This window comes from Eumetopias jubatus, unplaced genomic scaffold (genome assembly GCF_037043125.1).
Source record: "Eumetopias jubatus isolate StellerSeaLion01/CBP00866 unplaced genomic scaffold, mEumJub1_p1.0 scaffold_3, whole genome shotgun sequence".
Taxonomy (NCBI): domain Eukaryota; kingdom Metazoa; phylum Chordata; class Mammalia; order Carnivora; family Otariidae; genus Eumetopias; species Eumetopias jubatus.
This window is the reverse complement of record NW_028274809.1, coordinates 83483311-83506276: the sequence shown is the minus strand read 5'-3', so window position 1 is coordinate 83506276 and position 22966 is coordinate 83483311. Positions and strand designations below refer to the sequence as shown.

Below are 22966 nucleotides of genomic sequence, written 5' to 3'. Positions count from 1 at the left end.
GACTATTGGATGTTGTCTTAATTCAATACAATTAATGAGTGGGTTTTTTAGCAAAGGAAGAGATTTTGTTGGGGCAACAAAAGGCAACAGAGGGTATTCCAGAAGTATTTAGTATTTTTGAGGAATAGTAAGTTCCAGGAGAAAAAGTATTATATTTGGAGTTAAAATCCCATACATGCCACTATCTAAATTGTTAAGTTGGCAAATCACTTTGCCTTTGAGTTTCAGTTTTCTCAACTTTCTGAAAGTAATGATAATAGTTATGCTGTCAAACAATGGTAGGATCAAATGAGAAGTAGGAAGTTTTTTATGAAATATAAATACACATTATTATTACCTCATTCAGAAAAAAATTAGATTTACCTACATTAAAATCATTTTTTATTTGTAAGGTTTTCTTAATTCAATCAAGTACCTCTAAGGACAGCTACTAAAGAGATGGCTGGATTGGTAATTAATGAAGTTTATCTTGTGTACAGCTATATGAGCTTCCTAAATATACCATTTATATCTTAAAGCCTTTTTTATAAAAACATCAACGAAACATGGAAAGAGGAACCCGTGAATAAGAACGAATTGAGAAATAAAAATACAGTATGGCTGTAAAGATGGTTCTAGGAAGAATAAAGATACAGATGAATTAATAATTATAAAAACACAAAAGGAAAGTGAATTTAAGTTGTTTACAGAATCAAAAGACATGGGTAGATGTAGATATATTAGCATATATGGTATAAGTAGTTTATAATGAAGAAAGGTAATTATTTAAAATCTTATTGTCAAAGGTGGGACAAAAAGATACAGCATTAATGCACTATTATAGGTAGAATAAAGTGATACAATCTACCAGGCAATTTGAGGGTACTGATCAAAATTTAACACACACATGTGTGACACAATTGTTTTTTGGGTTGTGGTTTTCTTTTTTTTTCTCATTAAACTTTTGTTTCACTGGTTCTCAAAATTCTGTGACAGGTTTTTGGTCAAGTTGTTTCCACTAAAAAGTACAGATTTTATTTTTTTTTTAATTTTGAAAAATATTCATCCATTTATTCTAGAGATAGAGAGGGTGTGAGCGTGCGCACATGAGCAGGAGGGGCAGAGGGAGAGAGAATCCCAAGCAGACTTCACACTAAGCATGGAGCCCAACATGGAGCTCATGACCCTGAGATCACGACCCAAGCTGAAGCCAAGAGTCATTCAACCAGCTGCATCACCCAGGGATCCCTAAAAAGGCTGAATTTTAAAAACTAATAACCTAAAACTTCCACACACCCACAAAAAACAATGGTCCACAAAACATTTTCCTTTCCTTTTGAAGGTTTTACAATACATTATTAACCGGTCTTTTACTAGTAAACTTAAACAATTGACACAAACAGTTCCAAGACCATTCTTCTACCACTGATTAAGACTGGGGTGGCAGGTATTGGGATAAGATTCATTTAACCTTCTGAGCTTTCTGGACAGACTTGGTGACCTTGCCAGCTCCAGCTGCCTTCTTGTCTATTTCTCTGATGACAATCACAGCAACCATCTGTCTCAGGTAATGAACAGATAAATGGCTCAGAGGAGGATAGTCAGAGAAGCTCTCAACACACATAGGCTTGGCAAGAACCATATCAACGATGGCAGCATCACCAGATTTCAAGAACTTAGGGCCATATTCCAGCTTTTTTCCAGAATGACGATCAATCTTCTTCAGCTCAGCAAACTTGCAACCAATATGAGCTGTGTGACTACTCAGCACAGGTGCATATCCAGCACTGATTTAGCCTGGATTGATCAGGATAATCACCTGAGCCGTGAAGCCAGCTACTTCTATTGGTGGGTCATTTTTGCTATCACCAGCCACATTGCCACAATGGACATCTCTGTCAGATATGTCCTTGACATTGAAGCCCACATTGTCCCCGGGAAGGGCCTCACTCAAAGCTGCATGGTGCATTTCAATAGACTTTACTTTAGTTGTAACGTCTACTAGAGCCAAGGTGACTAGCATGCCAGGTTTAAGAACATCAGTCTCCGCTCAGCCCAGGGGGACAATACCAATACCACCAATTTTGTAGACATCATGGAGGGGCAGATGCAAAGGCTTGTCAGTTGGATGAGTTGGTGGCAGAATGCATACCCGGGGCTTCAAGAAGCTTGGTTCCACTGGCATTGCCATCTTTATGGGTGACTTTCCATCCCTTGAAAAAGGCATGTTAGCACTTGGCTCCAGCATGTTGCCACCATTCCAACCAGAAATTGGCACAAATACTACTATGTCGGGGTTGTAGCCAACCTTCTTAATATAAGTGCTGACTTCTTTAATGATTTCCTCATATCTCTTCTGGCTGTAGGGTGGCTCAGTGGAATCCATTTTGTTAACACCAACAATTAGTTGTTTTACATGCTCATAGGTCTGCCCATTTTTGCAGATACCTGCTTCAAATTCACCACCACCAGCAGCAACAATCAAGACAGCACATTTAGCCTGAGATATGCCTATAATCATGTTTTTATAAAGTCTCTGTGTCCTGGGGCATTAATGATGGTCAGGTAATACTTGCTGGTCTCGAATTTCCACGGGGAGTTATCAATGGTGATACTATGTTCATGTTCAGTTTCAGTTTATCCAAGACCCAGGCATACTTGAAGGAGCCCATTCCCATCTCAGCAGCCCCCTTCTCAAATTTTGCCATAGTTCTTTTGTTGAGTCCACCATATTTGTAGGCCGGATGACCAGTAGTGGTTGACTTGCCTGAATCTATGTGTCCAATGACAAAAATTGATATGAGTCTTTTCCTTTCCCATTTGATTTAGGTTTAGTGGTGGTTTTCATGACTTCTGTGTGCTGGCAGCAAACCAGCTGCAAAAAAAAGCTGCTTGTTTGTTTGTTTTCTTATAATTATGTAAGCACACAGGGCAGCTTGGTTTTTTAACAGTGATTATTTAGAGACAACTGAATATCTACCTGTAGAGAAATGTTTGAAACAATCTCAAAATTGAAAAGGAGAGAATGTGACAGATAAAGTGCTGGTAATAGAGCAGCTACTTCAAAAGGAGCTCATGGTTTCCAGGAAGAGAAACACTGTTTGTGAGCGCACTGAAAGGGTATGCAACTGGAGAGTCTCCATAAATGACATCTTGGGAATCGTGAAAAATGTGAGATAAAACAAGAGAAAACTGGGTAAATGCTCTCACTTACATAAAATGGGATATGTGGATTCTAGATTCAATAAGCGTAAGTAGGAGGGCTCTCCCACAAAATTATATCATGAATTTTCAGATATGTATGTTGCTGATGTTTTGATATGTTACTAAGACATTTTTGTTTAGATTAATGTGATCTATTTTCTTGACAGATTTGTTAAGCTGGTGGATCAAAGAAATGCCACATACAGTTTATATTTTCCCTCAAGCAAGGCATTTGGCAACATCTCCACTTCTCTGGGATCACTGAGCAGTAAGGACTTGACAATCACGTAGGATATGGAATGTGAACATAGGACACTGAGTCAGCATGATTGCCAGCAGAATGGGCAGACTGTCAGCCACAGAGTGAAGAGAGGCAGTGAGCTAACACCTACACTCTGAAATTGAACCTGAGTAGGAACCCAGTTTCAGAAACGTCCTGCCTATTCAATGATGGGTCAGTTGTTTAATCTCTCCAGGCCTCAATTTTTTTTCTTATGTGATTTGAGGATTAAAATATTGTCTCCCTTATGGTTGTTGGGAGAATTCAAGAGGAACTAAATGAAAGGTTTTTAGTAAGATGACCAGCATCAAGTATTATGATATTAAAATGAACACACAGAAGTTGTAAGTAATTAGAAGCATTCAGGCAGAGTAGCAGAGTGCCTTTCTTATTGCACAGCAGTAGCAGCAGAGACAGAAAACATTTGAGTTACCGTAATATTTTAGCATATTCTAAGGAAGAAAGGAAGCCCTTCCCAAGAAGGATGATAAACACAGGACATTCTCCTATCGGACTAAAGAAGATTGTAGCTGACTCACAGGCTATTGGATATCTGCAGAAACTTTCCTTTTTCTCTAAGAGGCGTGTTGCAGAACTTCTCAGTTTTCCCACTTACCATTTTCTTCAAGTACACTTAAAATAAATCTTCAATATCTAAGATAAATTCAGAATATGTGTTTCTTCTTTCCTAAGAGAGGCTAACGTAATTACTAAATAAAAACTCAAAAAGAGGAGTTGTTCCAAACTAACAAAATAAATATAAAAGGGTTAAATGTATTGCCGCCACGTCTTTAGGCAGGGACCTCAGCTTCTTGTGATTTTCTTATTGTTGCTAAAGATAAAACTAGGGCTATGGTGATTTTAAATAATTTAATCAAGATAAAATGCATAGTACAGTTGTTGACTAATAATGAACAATCATGAAAATGTGGTTATCATTCTTATCAGATGAAGAAATGAGTAAACACCTAATATTTGGAACAGAAAGGAATGCTTCATTTAAAAATCCTAAATATTGTACTCAATGGCAAGTGCCATTGAATGTGATCCAAGGGGATGAAAACACCATGAAATAGATCATCGGGTCTTTTATTGCATTAAATAGAACTATTGTGTTTTCATTAAGAAAATAATTGTTTTACTTTATACAGTTAAGATATGTAGAAAATTTAGTTCTGGTAGTAATACTTTAAGAAGGACTTGAACAAACTATAGAGATAGTAAAGAAGCTGGAGCAATTAATGACTTTTGATTTGGGAAAAGGAAATATCTAAAGGGAAAAAGAATGCTAAATCTTCTGATATCTAAAAAGTTTTCATGCTTGAAATGTGTAATAGATTAGGATTAAGTGGAGAAAGTTATAGGAATCAGATTTCGAGCAAACATGCAGACAAATATTAAGTAGTTCTTTCTTGGGGCTCATGGGTGGCTCAGTTGGTTAAGTAACTGACTCTTGCTTTTGGCTCAGGTCATGATCTCATGGTCCTGGGATAGAACCCCAAGTCAGGTCCTCTGCTCAGAGGGGAGTCAGCTTGCCTCCAGCTCTTTGTTCCTCCCTCTACTCACACACACTCTCTCTCTCTCTCTGAAATAAATAAATGAATCTTAAAAAATAAAAAAGTAGATCTGTCTGACAACCCAATGATGTTTTAGGGATTGGAATCTTCATTTTTGACCAGCTTTTAGTGATCTTTAAATTCAAACTAAATAAGGGAAGGGAGTACACAGCATGCTTGCTACGAGGTTCCCATCCTGGACCTAAGGCATATATACTCAGCCAGCCACTCTTCCTTGCTGGACTATAGGTATCCTTTAATCTATAATCCTGATAGAATCCTTTAAATTGCATTTTAGACAGCGACTGCCAATCAACTGGTGTCCGATTTCTGTCTAAATGATCTGTAAAGTTCTATAAATTCTAATAGCTCATGATATTAATGTTTGAACTATATTTTATCACCTAGAATACAGGGCATTATGTCCTCCATTTACTTATATAAAAATGAAGGGAGTAAAATTTTCAACCAATATTGTAATGTCTATTTCTTTTTTTTTAAAGTCTATTTCTAATAATAAATGATTTTGAGATAGTTCTCAAATCTCAACAGAACCACCAGATGGTATGTTTTCTAGACAAGTCATATTTATAACAATGTATTTTTACATTTTGTAATACAACGTAAAGCCTAATAATAAGATTTGAATTCTGCAAATACTACGCAAATCTGCAAGTATAACATTCTTCTCTCCTAGTGAACATCCTGTGAATTCATAAATATTTACATATTACAAGTTATAATTATGTAGCACTGGGGAAAAGGGAAAATGTAACTGTATATTTATATCTATAAGAATATAAAAGAACATTCATAAATTACAAACATGCATTGTTCTAAGAAGAGTACCTACTGAGCTTTTGTATCTTAAGGCCAATACATAAGACAAGTTTCTACATCCCCCCCATCAGGGGAATAAAAAATTATAATTGTAAGTTTGAATGACTGTTGATTGCTTATTATAGTTTCTATTAATAGTCGTGGATGATTATGTATGAGCACATCATTGTACGTATCTGATAATGTAGAAGGGAATCTTTGTATTGCTACAGGGATAATCTTCCTTAAGAAACTGACAAGCATGATTATAAAAAATACTGCAAAGTATGTATTTGCTTTAAAACAATTACCTAAAATGGTGCAGTTAAATGCTATCTTGTTCTTGTTTTTCATACCAGTCGGTATTCCACAGTAAATTTTATATCATAGATTCATCTGCACGCTAATAAAGTTCTTCTAAATAAAACAGAATTTTTTATAAATCTGTTGTACATATGTTGGTTTTGAGTTATCCCAAAACTTTAAAAAATTGAAAACTAGGAACTGGTTCCTACATTTCTGCATTGTTTTCTACAGAAATTATCATTTACATTCATTTTAAAATTTTCATACTCTCCTTTTCTTACTATTTTCACTACAAAATATTCCAACGATTTAATTACTTCATAACTATATTTTTATGCATATATGTGCAGGTACATTTATATATTAGAGTAAATTCAGCTCTTAAATAGTCTTACCTCTGAGGTTGACAGCCCTTATGTAGCAGTGACCTCCAGTCATCTGATCAAATTTTGGGTTACTTACTAGCTATAATCAAATATATTCTCATCTCTTATTTGAACAAATCATACAGAAATTGAATACAATTTTTATGAACACTAGCAATATGTTCACTTCTCTGATAATTTTGACATTAAAATTCCATCTTAATAATCCCATCCTTCAGGCTTTGCAGACTCTTAAGGTATTAAAGCAAAAATTATCCTAAGCAGTTAGATTATAATGTATTTAAAGATTAGACATTTCATGTTGAATATTAACTGCTCCACTTCCCAGGAAAAGAAAACTATGCTGATTTTCTTCTTGTATAATTTATACATTTCAAAAACCAGCCATCCAAGTTTCAAACCATATTGCAGGAAAACATTCTTAAAATGGACTTGAAATCTGAACAGAGTTTTAAAGGTATATGAAATGGCATATTAAGATACATTAGAAATATTTGCATTAATTACCTAATTTTATTTCAAAATAACATACTATAGAGTTATTAGAAAATTATAGCAAATATTTCATAGACAGAAAAATAGTGACCTAAAGTGGTTAAATTCTCTATTGAGAGAAGTAAATACTCACCGTGTTAATGTCAGGTAATAGGTAAGATATTTATTGGGCATACTCTATATTATGTGGAATGAGAGAAATTAAAGACAAATGTGAACTAACAGATAGAAAAGGAACTATTGTATTGTTTCTTAGGCTTAAAAAAGTTAATAAAATACCATCTAATTTTTTTAACCTCTGGAAATTATGTATGTGACCTGTTCATAAGGATGGAAGCCTGTCTTATTTTGAGTTTCTCTAAAGGACAAAATTTTGAGCCCATTCATACATTTCAAAAGAGGTAACTTAAACAAAAGTCAAAATCTTTTTTTTCCTAAACCTTGTCTTGTTTTTATGACCACGGTTCTATAAGGTCTGATCCTTCAGTATCAGACCTTACTCATATACAATTTAAAGAAAGAAGGTGGTACAGACTGAATGTTTGTGCCTTCCCCCCAAATTAATATTCATACATTGAAACCTAATATCCAACGGGACCTGATGATATTTGGACGTGGGCCTTCTGGGAGGTGCCTAAGTCATGCGGGTGGAGCCCTCATAAATGGATTACTGGTCTTATAAAAGAGACCCCAGAGAGCTCCTTTACCACTTCTACCATGTGAGGACATGGCTAGAAGGTGCCATCTACGAACCATGAAGTGGGTCCTCACCAGATACTGAATCTGCTACAGCCTCAATCTTGGACAGCCTCCAGAACATGAGAAGTGTATTTCTTTTGTTTATAAACCATCCAATTTATGGTATTTGGTTACAGTAGCCTGAATAAACTAAGACAGAGGCTTGCAAAAATAATAAAGAACACGTTTCCAATAGCCCATGCTTCCTGCTTCTATCACTGCTGATCAAAGGAGAGAAACAAGAATGATGACTTGGATATAAAAATGGATAGAAACTAAAAAGTTCATATACTGCAACATATACCATTTTGCACAGTATATGTCAATGCCATTATCTTATTTTGTACCCATTAGCAAATGACTTCTACTCACCAAGCTCTATTTCTTATCCCCGCAAAAAAGATAAGATAATAATTCCTCATGTTTTGTCTTTTTTTTTTTTGCCTATACATGTGTATGCATGCATGTGTGACGATTGAATAGTGTGAAATCCCATTTTATATTGATTTGACTTTATTTCAACATCTAATTATATTGTTTTGGTTTGGGATCCCCTGAAGGTAAATTCTAAAACTAGATTAGAGTGCAGGTTGTTTGTTTGGAAGGTCATAACAAGCAGCACCTGCATGACAAAGGGACCAAGAAAGCAGGAGGAAAGATATTTTAGCCTTAGTTTACTGTGTAGCAAACCACTCCAAAAGTAATGGCTTACTAACATTTATTATCTCTCACAGTTCTGTGTGAGGTTGGTTGCTTGGTTTTTCAGTTGGTTTCACTTGGGACTTCTCATGGGTCATTACATTGGAGCTACATGAAGAGGTTTGCTGTGGGTAACAACAGGTTGAATCCTACTGGGGATAATTGGAATCTGGGTAGAACTACCTTAGATTTTCCTCACTTGAGAGGTGTAGAACATATACCAATTCTTATTGGGCTTTGTGAAAGCAATGATTTTGTGGAAATAAAGTTCCTGGCACCTCAGGCCTGACACATAGGTAGGTGGAGTGCGCACAGCTCATGCCAGAGAAAACCCTGTTGAAAACAGTTGCAAGAGCTTTCAATAAGAAGTTGACAGAAGGCGTGGGAATACAAAGTCTTAAGGGGAGAGGGAATAAATGCATGTTTGTACAAGCTACAAATACACCAAAATGAACACTCAGACCAAGGAAAAAACTATCAGTTTCTTAAAAGTCCTTCTGTTTTTTCTCTCCATTCATATTTCGTCCCTAACCCAAATAGAATAGCCACATATGCTAAATTTCATTTTAATCCTTTCCTTGCTTAGAAAAAAATATTTCTCCAACAAAATTTGCATTTGTAAAATTTACATTGCTTAATATTATCTATTTTGGAAATTTATATAAATGGAAACATACTATGTGTATCTTTCTGCAACATGCCCATTCATTGTACATTGTTTTTCACATTCGTATGTTTCTCCTTTCAACTGAAGTTCATTTGTTTTATTTGCTCTATAGTATTTCATTATATAAATCCATTTTATTGGTGAGCAATATTTTTGCTGAATCCCACAGAAAGTAGAAAAGCATGGATTCTATTGCTTTACTGGGAGGTGGAATGTAATCTCACGAAAGCCCTTGCTGGGAGTGGCAAGTGAGACAGGAAAGGAGTGTAAGCAGATGCAATTGGGGCTGTATTGAGCAGACCAGGAGTTCCAAAAGAAAAGTCATGTGAGATGTCTCTAGACATGTTGAAAGTTTCCTCTGCCTTTCAGAATGATCTTTGGGGAAATGGGATAGGAAGGACAAATAATTTACCTACCAGCATCTTCTTATTATCTTTATCGTTGTTCAGAATTTACCTCACGAGGCACTAACTCCATAGCAAACTTCAGAGTTTGGGTCCCTGTCCCCTACAGAAAGATGCTGAGGAAGCCAGATTTCAAACTCTGCAGGGCACATTCTCCTAGGTGGCCAGAAATAGTGATAGAGCCCACACCGTCCATGGAGTATACTGGGTTGAGATTTGATACTAGAGATTTTATGTTATATTATTAAATGAATGCCTGCAACAGTTTGAATAGATAATTTCCATAAAGTTAGGGGACTTTCAGTGTATTTGTAGCTTGTTAACACTTTATCATAAAGGCACATACAATATCATTGTAGAGTTTTATCCGTCTATTGAGAAATCGTGTTTTTTCTTATTTAAAATGTGAATATGATGAGTTACATCATTCCACTTTTAACCTTTGAAACAACCGCATTTTTTGAGGTAGAAGCAATTTGGATATGATGTGTTCCCCTTTTAATGAATAAATGTATTTGGATTGCTAATATTTTCGATTATTGCTTCTATGTTCCTGAGTGGGATTAACTTCTATCTTTTTATTTTACTATTATCTTAGTTGGTGTCAAGTTAAGTTAGCCTCATAAAAATGAGTTGATCTATTTATTTCTGCTTTAGAAAATTCGGTAGAACTCATCCTTGAATTTATCTGAGCCTCAGTGACTTCTTGTGGGAAGATATTTTTAGCCATCTTAATTGACTTCAAAGATATGAGACTACTCATGTTTGTGTTCTCATCTCAATTTTGATAAATTGTATTCTTATACATTATAGATCATGTTTTACTTTATTATGTAAACTTGGTATTATCAAATAATCTCTATATTTTCTGTAGTTATGAAACCTCTCCATTGCTAATATTGTTTATTTTTTAATATAACAAAGTTTAACATATTTAATACCTTTAGAAGAACCGTTTTTCACTGTTGGATAATTTTTATATTTTGTTTTCCATTTCATTAACTGCTGAGATTATTTTTATCACTTCTTTCTGTTCTTCTGGGTTTTAAGCTGTTGCTTATTTTAAAATTTCTGAAGAAATTAAAAACTTAGTTTATTGTTTCCTAAATATTTTGTTGTTTCTAATTTAAGCTTTTAAGACAATAAATTTTGTTCTAACATCTGTTTTAGTCGTATCTTGTAAATTTTAGTCATAGTGTTCTTGTTAGTATAATTATTGTATAATTGTCAATTTTATAATTGTATAATCATTAGTTCAAATTAATTTCTAGTGTATATTATTGTTTTTATTAGAATGATGATTTTTTTAGAGATGTGGTTTTGCTTTTCCTAACATAAGTGCCTTCCTTTGTTATTATGCTTTAATATCTCTACTTTAATGCCAGTAATGCAAATAATGTGTTCTGTATGTCATTTAAAATTTGTAAGGTAAGCATATGTTTACTTCTTTTAAATATTGCCTATGTATAAAAATAGTATGTATTATCTAAAGCTTGAGGGGCCCCTGGGTGGCTCAGTCATTAAGCGTCTGCCTTCGGCTCAGGTCATGATCCAAGGGTCCTGGGATCGAGCCCCGCATCGGGCTCCCTGCTCAGCGAGGAGCCTGCTTCTCCCTCTCCCACTCCCCCTGCTTGCGTTCCTTCTCTAGCTGTGTCTCTCTCTGTGTCAAGTAAATAAATAAAAAAATCTTTTAAAAAAAAAAGTTTGAGTGAACAGTTCTATGAATGTCTATTTTAGGATGAACATTCATTGTACCATTCAGCTCTTCTATATTCTTACTCATTTTTAGTTAGTTTATCCAATCAATTATTGAGGGACCATGGCAAATCTCTAAAGATGATAGGAAAACATTTAGTTTCATCTTGTAATTACATTGGTTTTCACTTTACAGATTTTAAGTTATATTATTGTGTGCACACAATTTAGAATTATTATAGCATCTATTAAATTCAGTATTTTATCTTTATGTAATATCCCTCTTATCTCTAATAATGGTTTTTGCCATGCGTCCATTTTGTCTGGTGTTAATACAGTTTCACATTTCCTTAGTAATTGCCAGACCTGTTTATCAGCCCTTTGACTCTCAATGATCTGTGTTTTGTTTTAGATGTGTCAAGCTTTCCTTTAACTGGTATGTTTATCCCCTGTCCATTATATTTGATTATTGGTATATTAGGATCGAACTACATCAAATTACTATGTATGTTCTATTTCACTTGATATTGTGCTTCTTTTTTTGACTCCCTTTTTTTGCCTTCCTTTGGACACTTTTTTCTCATTCAACTGTTTTTTACTTTTTAGAAGTTACATGGTGGATCTTTTAGTTATTAGTTATTTGACAAGCATACTTAATAAAGTTTAAAATGAATTATTTCTGTATATATGAATGGTATTTATATATATATGACATATCTATCTATCTATCTATCTATCTATCTATCTATCTATCATCTATATGTGATTTTCCTAGGTATGTGATTGTATAATCTATATAATATTTGAAGATTTATTATACAGAATAGGCTCATGTGTTTATAGAGGGTGAGAAGTCCCAAGAACTACAGTCAGTAAGTTGGAGACCCAGGACAGCCAATGGTATAGTACCAGTCTAAGCCTGAGCCTTAGAACCAGAAGGACCAATGTTGTAGGTGCCAGTCTAAGTCCAAAGACCTGAGAACCGGGAGAGCTGATGGCCTGAGTTCCAGTCCAAGTTCAAGTCCAAGTTAGGAGAAAACTGATGTCCCGGGTTGGAGACAGGCAGAGAGAGTGAACTCCCTTACCCAGACTTCTGTTATATTTAGGCATCTAACAGATTGGGTGACCCCCCCCCCACTTTGGGGATAACAATCTGCTTTACTCAGTCTACCAGTTTAAATGTTAATATCTTTCAGAAACACCTTCACAGACACAGCTAGAATAATGTTTCAGCAAATATCTGACATTTTGTGGCCCAGTCAAGTTAATACATGAAATACCTGTGTGATATAAGAATCTTAAAATACTCTAGTTAGGATTATCCAATTCCAAACATGTGTTACTCCTGCTCATAATTTACCTATAACCTTCTTTTACTCTCAAATAAGATAGTGTTGTTTTTATTTTAAGTAGTCAAAGTTTGTTCGTTTACAAATAACACCGTTCACTCATTGCTATTTCATCTGGATCATTTTTCTTTTGCCTCTGATCCTTATTTTCAAATTCACATTAGTGAAATTCTCTTGGTTGTCAACTCTTTTATGTTTTATACTAATATTGCACACTTTTTCTTAAAACTCTGTTTTTCTAGGTATGAAGTTAGAAACAACATATTTAGCTTTTCTTTTATATATAAAGTTCTGTTTATTCTTTCAACACAATATGGTGCCAAACATCAATTTAATTGCCATTTTATTGTTTCACCAGTCTGTCTTTAAAATCATATTATTATTAACAATAGTACTTTAAGAATCTTCTGTTTGTTTGCTGAGCACTGTTTAGTATGATTTTTTTCATTTATGTTGTTTGGGTTCTATTTGAATTTCTGAATATGTGGGTAGTGTATTTCATAACTTATGAGCAATTGTTTACCATAATTTATTCAGACGTTGCATCCTCCCTACCTTTTTAGAACTCTGGTTATGCGAATGTTTGAGCCATCTCGTTCTGTCCTCCAGATCGCTTAGATTCTTTCCATAGTTCTTCCTCTGTATCTCTCTCGCCTACATTCCAGGTAATTGTTACACTATTTCTTTCTTCACTGGATCTAATCTGTCCCTTGAATAGCTTGTATTAGTTATAATGTTTTTGTTTTGTAAAGAACTATTTTTGATCTTTTAATTTATGTTTGTATCATGCAAATTTTCAAGTTTCTATGTTATTTCCTTAGACATATGTTATATAAAATTGTTTCATAATCTATATCTGATAATTACAGTATTTGAAGTATTTACTAGTATCTTTACTATTGCCTGTTTTTGATATTAGTACTCATTCATAGTGTTCTATTTATGTGTGTGTGTGTGTGTGTGTGTGTGTTGTGTTTTTATGATTATTGACTGATATTTCCTTTGGCATATTATCCTGTACAGTGTTTTTCACCTGGTTGAAATTGAGTTCCTCCACCCCGTATCTATTTTTACAATGCCATTCCCTGGGGGCGGGCAGCACTATCTTAAAGTCTTTTTAAATTAAATTATTTACTTGGGACTTTTCAGGTTGTAAATCATGAATTCAGAAAACAAAGCTGCATGAGGGCCAGTTTAAGATCATGAATCCTATGGGAACAGTATTTCCCCACAAGCCAGTGTCAAGTTGGAGACAGTTAACTCTCTTTGCTGACCCTTTCTTCAAGACTGGATTATTTCTCATCCCTCCTCATCTAAGTGTGACACATGGGGTCCCAGATTTATGTTCAGGTATCCTATTAGACTCCCTTCCTCAGTTGGTCCCTAGGCTATATATCCCATTTCTATTCTGAAGCAACAAAAAAGTGGAAGCATAGGATCTCCAGGATTTGACAGAAGCCCTCAGGATGAAATCTAACTTTGGTATGTATCTTTCATCCAGGATTCCTACATTAATTTCATAGTTTGGCTTTGTAGTTTCCTTCCTTTGGTGTCAGCTTATAGTTGCATTTTAAAAAGAAATTTGTATTGATTATATAAAAATTTAACTGGGTGAAAGTGTTACCTACCAAGGTCAAGAAAGAAAAACTAGAACAACGTCACTTATTTTAATGCAAAGAATTCAACATAGGGAACTGGCTACACAGTCTATGGAGTACAAAAGAGGCAAAAGAGAAACACTGAGGAAATATGGAGATGAAAAATAATGGGAAAGGGAGGGGGCGGAGCAAGATGGCGGAGGAGTAAGAGACCTAGATTTCGTCCGGTCTCAGGAATTCAGCTGAATAGGGATCAAACCATTCTGAACACCTACGAACTCAAGAGGAGATCAAACAGGAGAGTAGCAACAACTCTCTGAACAGAGAAGCGACCACTTACTGGAAGGTAGGGCATGCGGAGAAGTGAATCCGAGGCGATACTCGGGAGGATAGACGGCGGGGGAGGGGCCTCCACCGGCCGCTTCTGGCGAGTGATAGAGCCGCGGAGAACAAAATTGGAACTTTTAGAAGTCGGCTCGGCGGAGGGACGTCGCTGCAGTGGCTAAGCTGGGGGTGGAATCCTCCCGGGACAGTGTGGTCTCAGGACCCTTGGGGTCACAGAAAGACCAGGGGAGCCTGAGTGCGCCAGAGCTCCCAGGTATCAGAGTGGGGAAGCCAGCTGCAGAGACGGAGCAGAGTCGCGGGCTCTCAGCTCAGGGTTGCCATAAACTGTGATCTGCGGCCCAGTCGGGGCACGGCTCCTCCAGCAGGGACCCAGCAGGCGGCAGATCCGGGGAAACTCCCCTTCCTTCCCGGGGAGGAGCGGTGCGGGAACGCACTGCAGGAATCTGCTGGGTTTGGAGACTCCGCGCGGGGTCGGGTGCCAGAGATAGCAACGCTCGATCACAGGCCGGGTGAGCACGGAGTGCGGTCGGAGACCGGGGACACGGAAGTGACTGCTTTTCTCTGGGGGCACACTGAGGAGTGGGGCCCCGAGTTCTCAGCTCCTCCGGGTGGAGATTGGGAGGCCACCATTTCTGCCCTGGTCCTCCAAGGCTGTACCGAGAGCTTGCAGGGAACAAAAGCTCCTGAGAGCAAACCAGAGCAGCTTCCTTAGCCCAGACCGACAAGGGCGGGGCAATTCCGCCTCCGGCAAAGACATTTGGAAACCACAGCAACAGGCCCCTCCCCCAGAAGATCAGCACAAACAGCCAGCAAGCCAAGACCAAGTTGATCCATCAAGGAGAATGGGAGAACTCCAGCGCTAGGGGAATACTGCACATAGATTCATGGCTTTTTTTTTTTTTTTACCATGATTCATTATTTCATTAAAGTTAATTTTTGTTGACTGTTTTTTTTTTTATTTTTCTTTTTCCCTTTTTCAACCAACATCTTATCAATCCCTTTAAAAAAAAAAAAACATTTTTTATTTTTCATTTTTAGAGTCATATTTTATCCCTTCAATAGTAGTTACCCTTATTTTTGGCATATATATATAAGTTGTTCTCTCTTTAAAATTTTGAGGTACAGTTTCTTCTAACAGATCAAAATATACCCTAAATCACTAGTGTATGGCTTTGTTCTAGTCTCCTGATGATCACATTCTCTCCCTTTTTCCTTTTTTTTTCTTAAATCTTCTTTCTTTTTTCAAACAACTTATCTTACCAAGTCCTTTTATAAAATCTTTTATAATTTTCATCTTTACAGTCATCTTCCATCTCTTCATTGTATCAACCCTTATTTTGTACATATATGTCTTTCTTCCTTTAAAATTTTAGGAAGCACTTTTTTCTAACAGACCAAAATACGCCCAAAATCTAGTGTATGGCACTGATCTATGCACTAGCCTGATCATATTTGATCATATTCTGCTTTTTTTGTATTGTTTTGTTTTTGTTTTTATCTTTTTTTTTTTTTTCTCTTTCTTTTTTCTTTCTTTCCCTTTCTTTTCCCCTGGTTTCAGGTCTTTTCTGATTTGTATACAGTATATTTGCTGGGGACGTCGTAAACCTGTTAGCATTTTGTTCTCTCATTCATCTATTCTCCTGTGGACAAAATGACAAGACGAAAGAAATCACCTCAGCAAAAGAACAAGAGGTAGTACCGTCAGCCAGGGACCTACTCAATACGGACATTAGTACGATGTCGGACCTAGAGTTCAGAATCATGACTTTAAAGATACTAGCTGGGCTTGAAAAAAGCGTGGAAGTTATTAGAGAAACCCTTTCTGGAGAAATAAAAGAACTAAAATCTAACCAAATCGAAATCAAAAAGGTGATTGATGAGGTGCAATAAAAAATGGGGGCACTAAATGCTAGGATAAATGAGGCAGAAGAGAGAATCAGCGATATAGAAGACCAAATGACAGAAAATAAAGAGGCTGAGAAAAAGAGAGAGAAACAACTACAGGATCACGAGGGCAGAATTCGAGAGATAAGTGATTCGATAAGACAAAACAACATTAGAATAATTGGGATCCCAGAAGAAGAAGAAGAGAGAGAGAGGGGGGCAGAAGGTATATTGGAGCAAATTATAGCAGAGAACTTCCCTAATGTGAGGAAGGAAACAGGCATTAAAATCCAGGAGGCACAGAGAACCCCTCTCAAAATCAATAATAATAGGTCAACACCCCGACATCTAATAGTAAAACTTACGAGTCTCAGAGACAAAGAGAAAATCCTGAAAGCAGCTCGGGAGAAGAGATATGTAACCTACAATGGTAGAAACATTAGATTGGCAACAGACCTATCCACAGAGACCTGGCAGGCCAGAAAGGACTGGCAAGATATCTTCAGAGCACTAAACGAGAAAAATATGCAGCCAAGAATACTATATCCAGCTAGGCTATCATTGAAAATAGAAGGAGAGATAAAAAGCTTCCAGAACAAACAAAAACTAAAGGAATTTGCAAACACGAAACCAGCCCTCCAAGAAATATTGAGAGGGGTCCTCTAAGCAAAGAGAGAACCTAAAAGCAGCAAAGAGCAGAAACGAACACAGACAACAGACAGTTAACAGTCACCTTACAGGTAATACAATGGCACTAAATTCATACCTTTCAATAGTTACCCTGAATGTAAATGGGCTCAATGCCCCAATCAAAAGACACAGGCTATCAGATTGGATTAAAAAACAAGACCCATCAATATGCTGTCTGCAAGAGACTCATTTTAGACCCAAAGACACCCCCAGATTGAAAGTGAGGGGGTGGAAAACTATTTACCATGCTAATGGACACCAAAAGAAAGCTGGGTTGGCAAACCTTATATCAGACAAACTAGATTTTAAAACAAAGACTGTAATAAGAGATGAGGAAAGACACTATATCCTACTGGAAGGGTCTATCCAACAAGAAGATCTAACAATTGTAAATATCTATGCCCCGAACATGGGAGCAGCCAATTATATAAGGCAATTAATAACAAAAGCAAAGAAACACATTGACAACAATACAATAATAGTGGGGGACTTTAACACCCCCCTGACTGAAATGGACAGATCATCTAAGCAAAAGATCAACAAGGACATAAAGACTTTAAATGACACACTGGACCAAATGGACTTCACAGACATATTCAGAACATTCCATCCCAAAGCAACGGAATACACATTCGTCTCTAGTGCCCATGGAACATTCTCCAGAATTGATCACATCCTAGGTCACAAATCAGGTCTCAATCAGTACCAAAAGATTGGGATCATTCCCTGCATATTTTCAGACCACAGTGCTTTGAAACTAGAACTCAACCACAAGAGGAAAGTCGGAAAGAACTCAAATACATGGAGGCTAAAGAGCATCCTACTAAAGAATGAATGGGTCAACCAAGAAATTAAAGAAGAATTAAAAAAATTCATGGAAACCAATGAAAATGAAAACACAACTGTTCAAAATCTTTGGGATACAGCAAAGGCAGTCCTGAGAGGAAAGTATATAGCAATACAAGCCTTTCTCAAGAAACAAGAAAGGTCTCAAATACACAACCTAACCCTACACCTAAAGGAGCTGGAGAAAGAACAGCAAATAAAGCCTAAACCCAGCAGGAGAAGAGAAATCATAAAGATCAGAGCAGAAATCAATGAACTAGAAACCAAAAGAACAGTAGAACAGATCAACGATACTAGGAGCTGGTTCTTTGAAAGAATTAACAAGATTGATAAACCCCTGGCCAGACTGATCAAAAAGAAAAGAGAAGGTTCTAGAGGGGAGGGGGGTAGGGGGATGGGTTAGCCTGGTGATGGGTATTGAGGAGGGCACGTTCTGCATGGAGCACTGGGTGTTATGAACAAACAATGAATCATGGAACACTGCACCAAAAACTAATGATGTAATATATGGTGATTAACATAACAAAAAAAATTAAAAAAAAAAAAGAAAAGAGAAATGACCCAAATCAACAAAATCATGAATGAAAGAGGAGAGATCACAACCAACACCAAAGAAATACAAACAATTATAAGAATATATTATGAGCAACTCTATGCCAGCAAATTAGATAACCTGGAAGAAATGGGTGCATTCCTAGAGATGTATCAACTACCAAAATTGAACCAGGAAGAAATAGAAAACCTGAACAGACCTATAACCACTAAGGAAATTGAAACAGTCATCAAAAATCTCCCAAGAAACAAAAGCCCAGGGCCAGATGGCTTCCCAGGGGAATTCTATCAGACATTTCAAGAAGAATTAATACCTATTCCTGAAACTGTTCCAAAAAATAGAAATGGAAGGGAAACTTCCAAACTCATTTTATGAGGCCAGCATTACCTTGATCCCAAAACCAGACAAAGACCCCATCAAAAAAGAGAATTACAGACCAATATCCTTGATGAACATGGATGCAAAAATTCTCACCAAAATACTAGCCAATAGGATCCAACAGTACATTAAAAGGATTATTCACCATGACCAAGTGGGATTTATTCCTGGGCTGCAAGGCTGGTTCAACATCCGCAAATCAATCAACGTGATACAATACATTAACAAAAGAAAGAACAAGAATCATATGATCCTCTCAATAGATGCAGAAAAAGCATTTGACAAAGTACAACATCCTTTCTTGATCAGAACTCTTCAGAGTATAGGGATAGAGGGTACATACCTCAATATCATAAAAGCCATCTATGAAAAACCTACAGCGAATATCATTCTCAATGGGGAAAGGCTGAGAGCCTTTCCCCTAAGGTCAGGAACGCGGCAGGGATGTCCACTCTCACCACTGCTATTCAACATAGTATTAGACGTCCTAGCCACAGCAATCAGACAACAAAAAGAAATCAAAGGCATCCAAATCGGCAAAGAGGAAGTCAAACTCTCACTCTTTGCAGATGATATGATACTGTATGTGGAAAACCCAAAAGTCTCCACCCCAAAACTGCTAGAACTCATACAGGAATTCAGTAAAGTAGCAGGATATAAAATCAATGCACAGAAATCAGTGGCATTCCTATACACCAACAACAAGACAGAAGAGAGACAAATCAAGGAGTCTATCCCATTTACAATTGCACCCAAAACCATTAGATACCTAGGAATAAATCTAACCAAAGAGGCAAAGGATCTGTACTCAGAAAACTATAAAATACTCATGAAAGAAATTGAAGAAGACACAAAGAAATGGAAAAACGTTCCATGCTCATGGATTGGGAGAATCAACATTGTGAAGATGTCAATGCTACCTAGAGCGATCTACACATTCAATGCAATCCCCATCAAAATACCATCCACTGTTTTCAAAGAAATGGAACAAATAATCCTAAAATTTGTATGGAACCAGAAGAGACCCCGAATAGCCAGAGGAATCTTGAAAAAGAAAAGCAAAGCTGGCGGCATCACAATTCCGGACTTCCAGCTCTATTACAAAGCTGTCATCATAAAGACAGTATGGTACTGGCACAAAAACAGACACATAGATCAATGGAACAGAATCGAGAGCCCAGAAATGGACCCTCAACTCTATGGTCAACTTATTTTTGACAAAGCAGGAAAGAATGTCCAATGGCAAAAAACAGTCTCTTCAACAAATGGTGTTGGGAAAATTGGACAGCCACATGCAGAAGAATGAAACTGGACCATTTCCTTACACCACACACAAAAATAGACTCCAAATGGTTGAAAGACCTAAACGTGAGACAGGAGTCCATCCAAATCCTAAAGGAGAACACAGGTAGCAACCTTTTCGACCTTAGCCGCAGCAACTTCTTTCTAGAAACATCTCCAAAGGCACGGGAAGCCAGGGCAAAAATGAACTATTGGGATTTCATCAAGATAAAAAGCTTTTGCACAGCAAAAGAAACAGTCCACAAAACCAAAAGACAACCGACAGAATGGGAGAAAATATTTGCAAATGACATATCGGATAAAGGGCTAGTATCCAAAATCTATAAAGAACTTATCAAACTCAACACCCAAAGAACAAATAATCCAATCAAGAAATGGGCAGAAGACATGAACAGACATTTCTCCAAAGAAGACATCCAAATGGCCAACAGGCACATGAAAAAGTGCTCAACATCGCTCGGCATCAGGGAAATCCAAATCAAAACCTCAATGAGATACCACCTCACACCCGTCAGAATGGCTAAAATTAACAAATCAGGGAACGACAGATGTTGGCGGGGATGTGGAGAAAGGAGAACCCTCCTACACTGTTGGTGGGAATGCAAGCTGGTGCAACCACTCTAGAGAACAGTATGGAGGTTCCTCAAACAGTTGAAATTAGAGCTACCGTTCGATCCAGCAATTGCACTACTGGGTATTTACCACAAAGATACAAATGTGGGGACCCGAAGGGGTACGTGTACCCCAATGTTTATAGCAGCAATGTCCACAATAGCCAAACTTTGGAAAGAGCCAAGATGCCCATCGACAGATGAATGGATAAAGAAGAAGTGGTATATATACACAATGGAATATTATGCAGCCATCAAAAGGAATGAGATCTTGCCATTTGCAATGACGTGGATGGAACTGGAGGGTGTTATGCTGAGTGAAATAAGTCAATCAGAGAAAGACATGTATCACAGGACCTCACTGATATGAGGAATTCTTAATCTCAGGAAACAAACTGAGTGTTACTGGAGTGGTTGGGGGTGGGAGGGATGGGGTGGCTGGGTGATAGACATTGGGGAGGGTATGTGCTATGGTGAGCGCTGTGAATTGTGCAAGACTGCTGAATCACAGATCTGTACTTCTGAAACAAATAACACAACATATTTTAAGAAAAAAGAAAAAGAAGAAGATAACAGGAGAGGAAGAAAAGGGGAGTATGTCAGAGGGGGAGACGAACCATGAGAGATGATGGACTCTGAAAAACAAACTGAGGGTTCTAGAGGGGAGGGGGGTAGGGGGATGGGTTAGCCTGGTGATGGGTATTGAGGAGGGCACGTTCTGCATGGAGCACTGGGTGTTATGAACAAACAATGAATCATGGAACACTGCACCAAAAACTAATGATGTAATATATGGTGATTAACATAACAATAAAAAAATTTAAAAAAAAAGAAAAATAATGGGAAAGGGGTGCCAGGCCCAGGACTGGGGAACACAGAGAACATGGTGGAGTTATTAGAATTTAGAAATTTGGAACAAATCTGTATCTCTCTTTGTAGCCAATAGAGATACAGAGGAAGAAATATGAAACCTTCTAATTTCTAAAATTAGAATTTAGAAATTTGGAGTCTTGCAGACCTGAGGCTCATCTCTTTGAGGAAGGAAGGCTGCCTGGGTAAAACTGTGTCTCAGAAGCTCTGAGTGGAACCCTAAGAAGTTAGAACCACTAAGAGGAACCCTAAAAAGAGGATGCTGTAAGGGGAGGGTATTCTGTAGGTGGTTCTTGGGCATTAGAAGCCCCAGGAAGGCTCTCCACAGAGCTGAAAATCAGACTTCTGAGAAAGGGATTGCCAGCCAGCTGGTGCTGGTAGTTTTGAAGGAAGAGAATAAACTGAGTCTGGAAATGTGGGGGGAACAAATCCTGGAATCTAGAAGTAATTGAACTGCCAAGATAGAGAGCAATGTCTGTCATCATATTAACAGGAATAGGAAGTAAATAGAGGGAAGCATGTTTTCTCTCTTGTCCAGGCTTCTAGCCACTCTTTAGCGCTCATTGAGAAAACCTAACAAGAATCCATCAGACTTGCAGAAATGGGATTGTCGAATCTTATTCCTAGCCCAAGTATACAGAAGTGTCAGTTTAAAGCTGGGAAATAATAACCTGATAAATAACATAGAATCATTTCTATATTATAGAAAAAGAACATGTGTTAGTTGCACTTCCATTGTCATTATTTTGCAAGTATGTGTCCAAATAAGTTGATTAGATGAGTCTAATGAGAAACAAAGTTTGAAAATATTAATCGCTGAAGTAATTTCACTGAGTAAACATGTAATTCATATAATTCCCAAGAATTTTAATCTATAATTCTCCATGCCACTGTTTCTCAATATCAGATCTACCCCAAGGCGGTGTCAATAGGAGGTAACCCGCCTTCACAGATTCAGGTCTGGGCAATAACACCCAAGTGAAGTCTTGGGAACATCATATGCTGCCATTAGTTTAGTGTCTCTTGTTTATGATTCAGGCACACAAACTTCCCAGGAGAACTTGAATGATGTCTGACACACTTACCTTTCTTCTATTCTCTGCAAACGTGTATTCTAATACAAAAGAACTTTATATTTTATATCTCTCCTAATCTTTTCTCTGTTAAATAATATAATTAATGGAGACAGGAAATAATAGGGTTTGTTGTTGCTGTTGTAATTCGCAACTATATTTTTACTGTGATCAAAGATGGTACAACCCAAGATGGTGTAATGACAACACCACTCTTTTTGATTTCCAGTAAAGCCCAA

The 22966-nt window shown here is 37.1% G+C and overlaps 1 pseudogene; it reads right to left on the bottom strand.

Moving 5' to 3' along the window:
* Positions 1 to 1411: 1411 nt before the first annotated feature.
* LOC114224559 (elongation factor 1-alpha 1 pseudogene) lies at positions 1412 to 2799 on the bottom strand (annotated as a pseudogene).
* Between the last annotated feature and the right edge of the window lie 20167 nt (positions 2800 to 22966).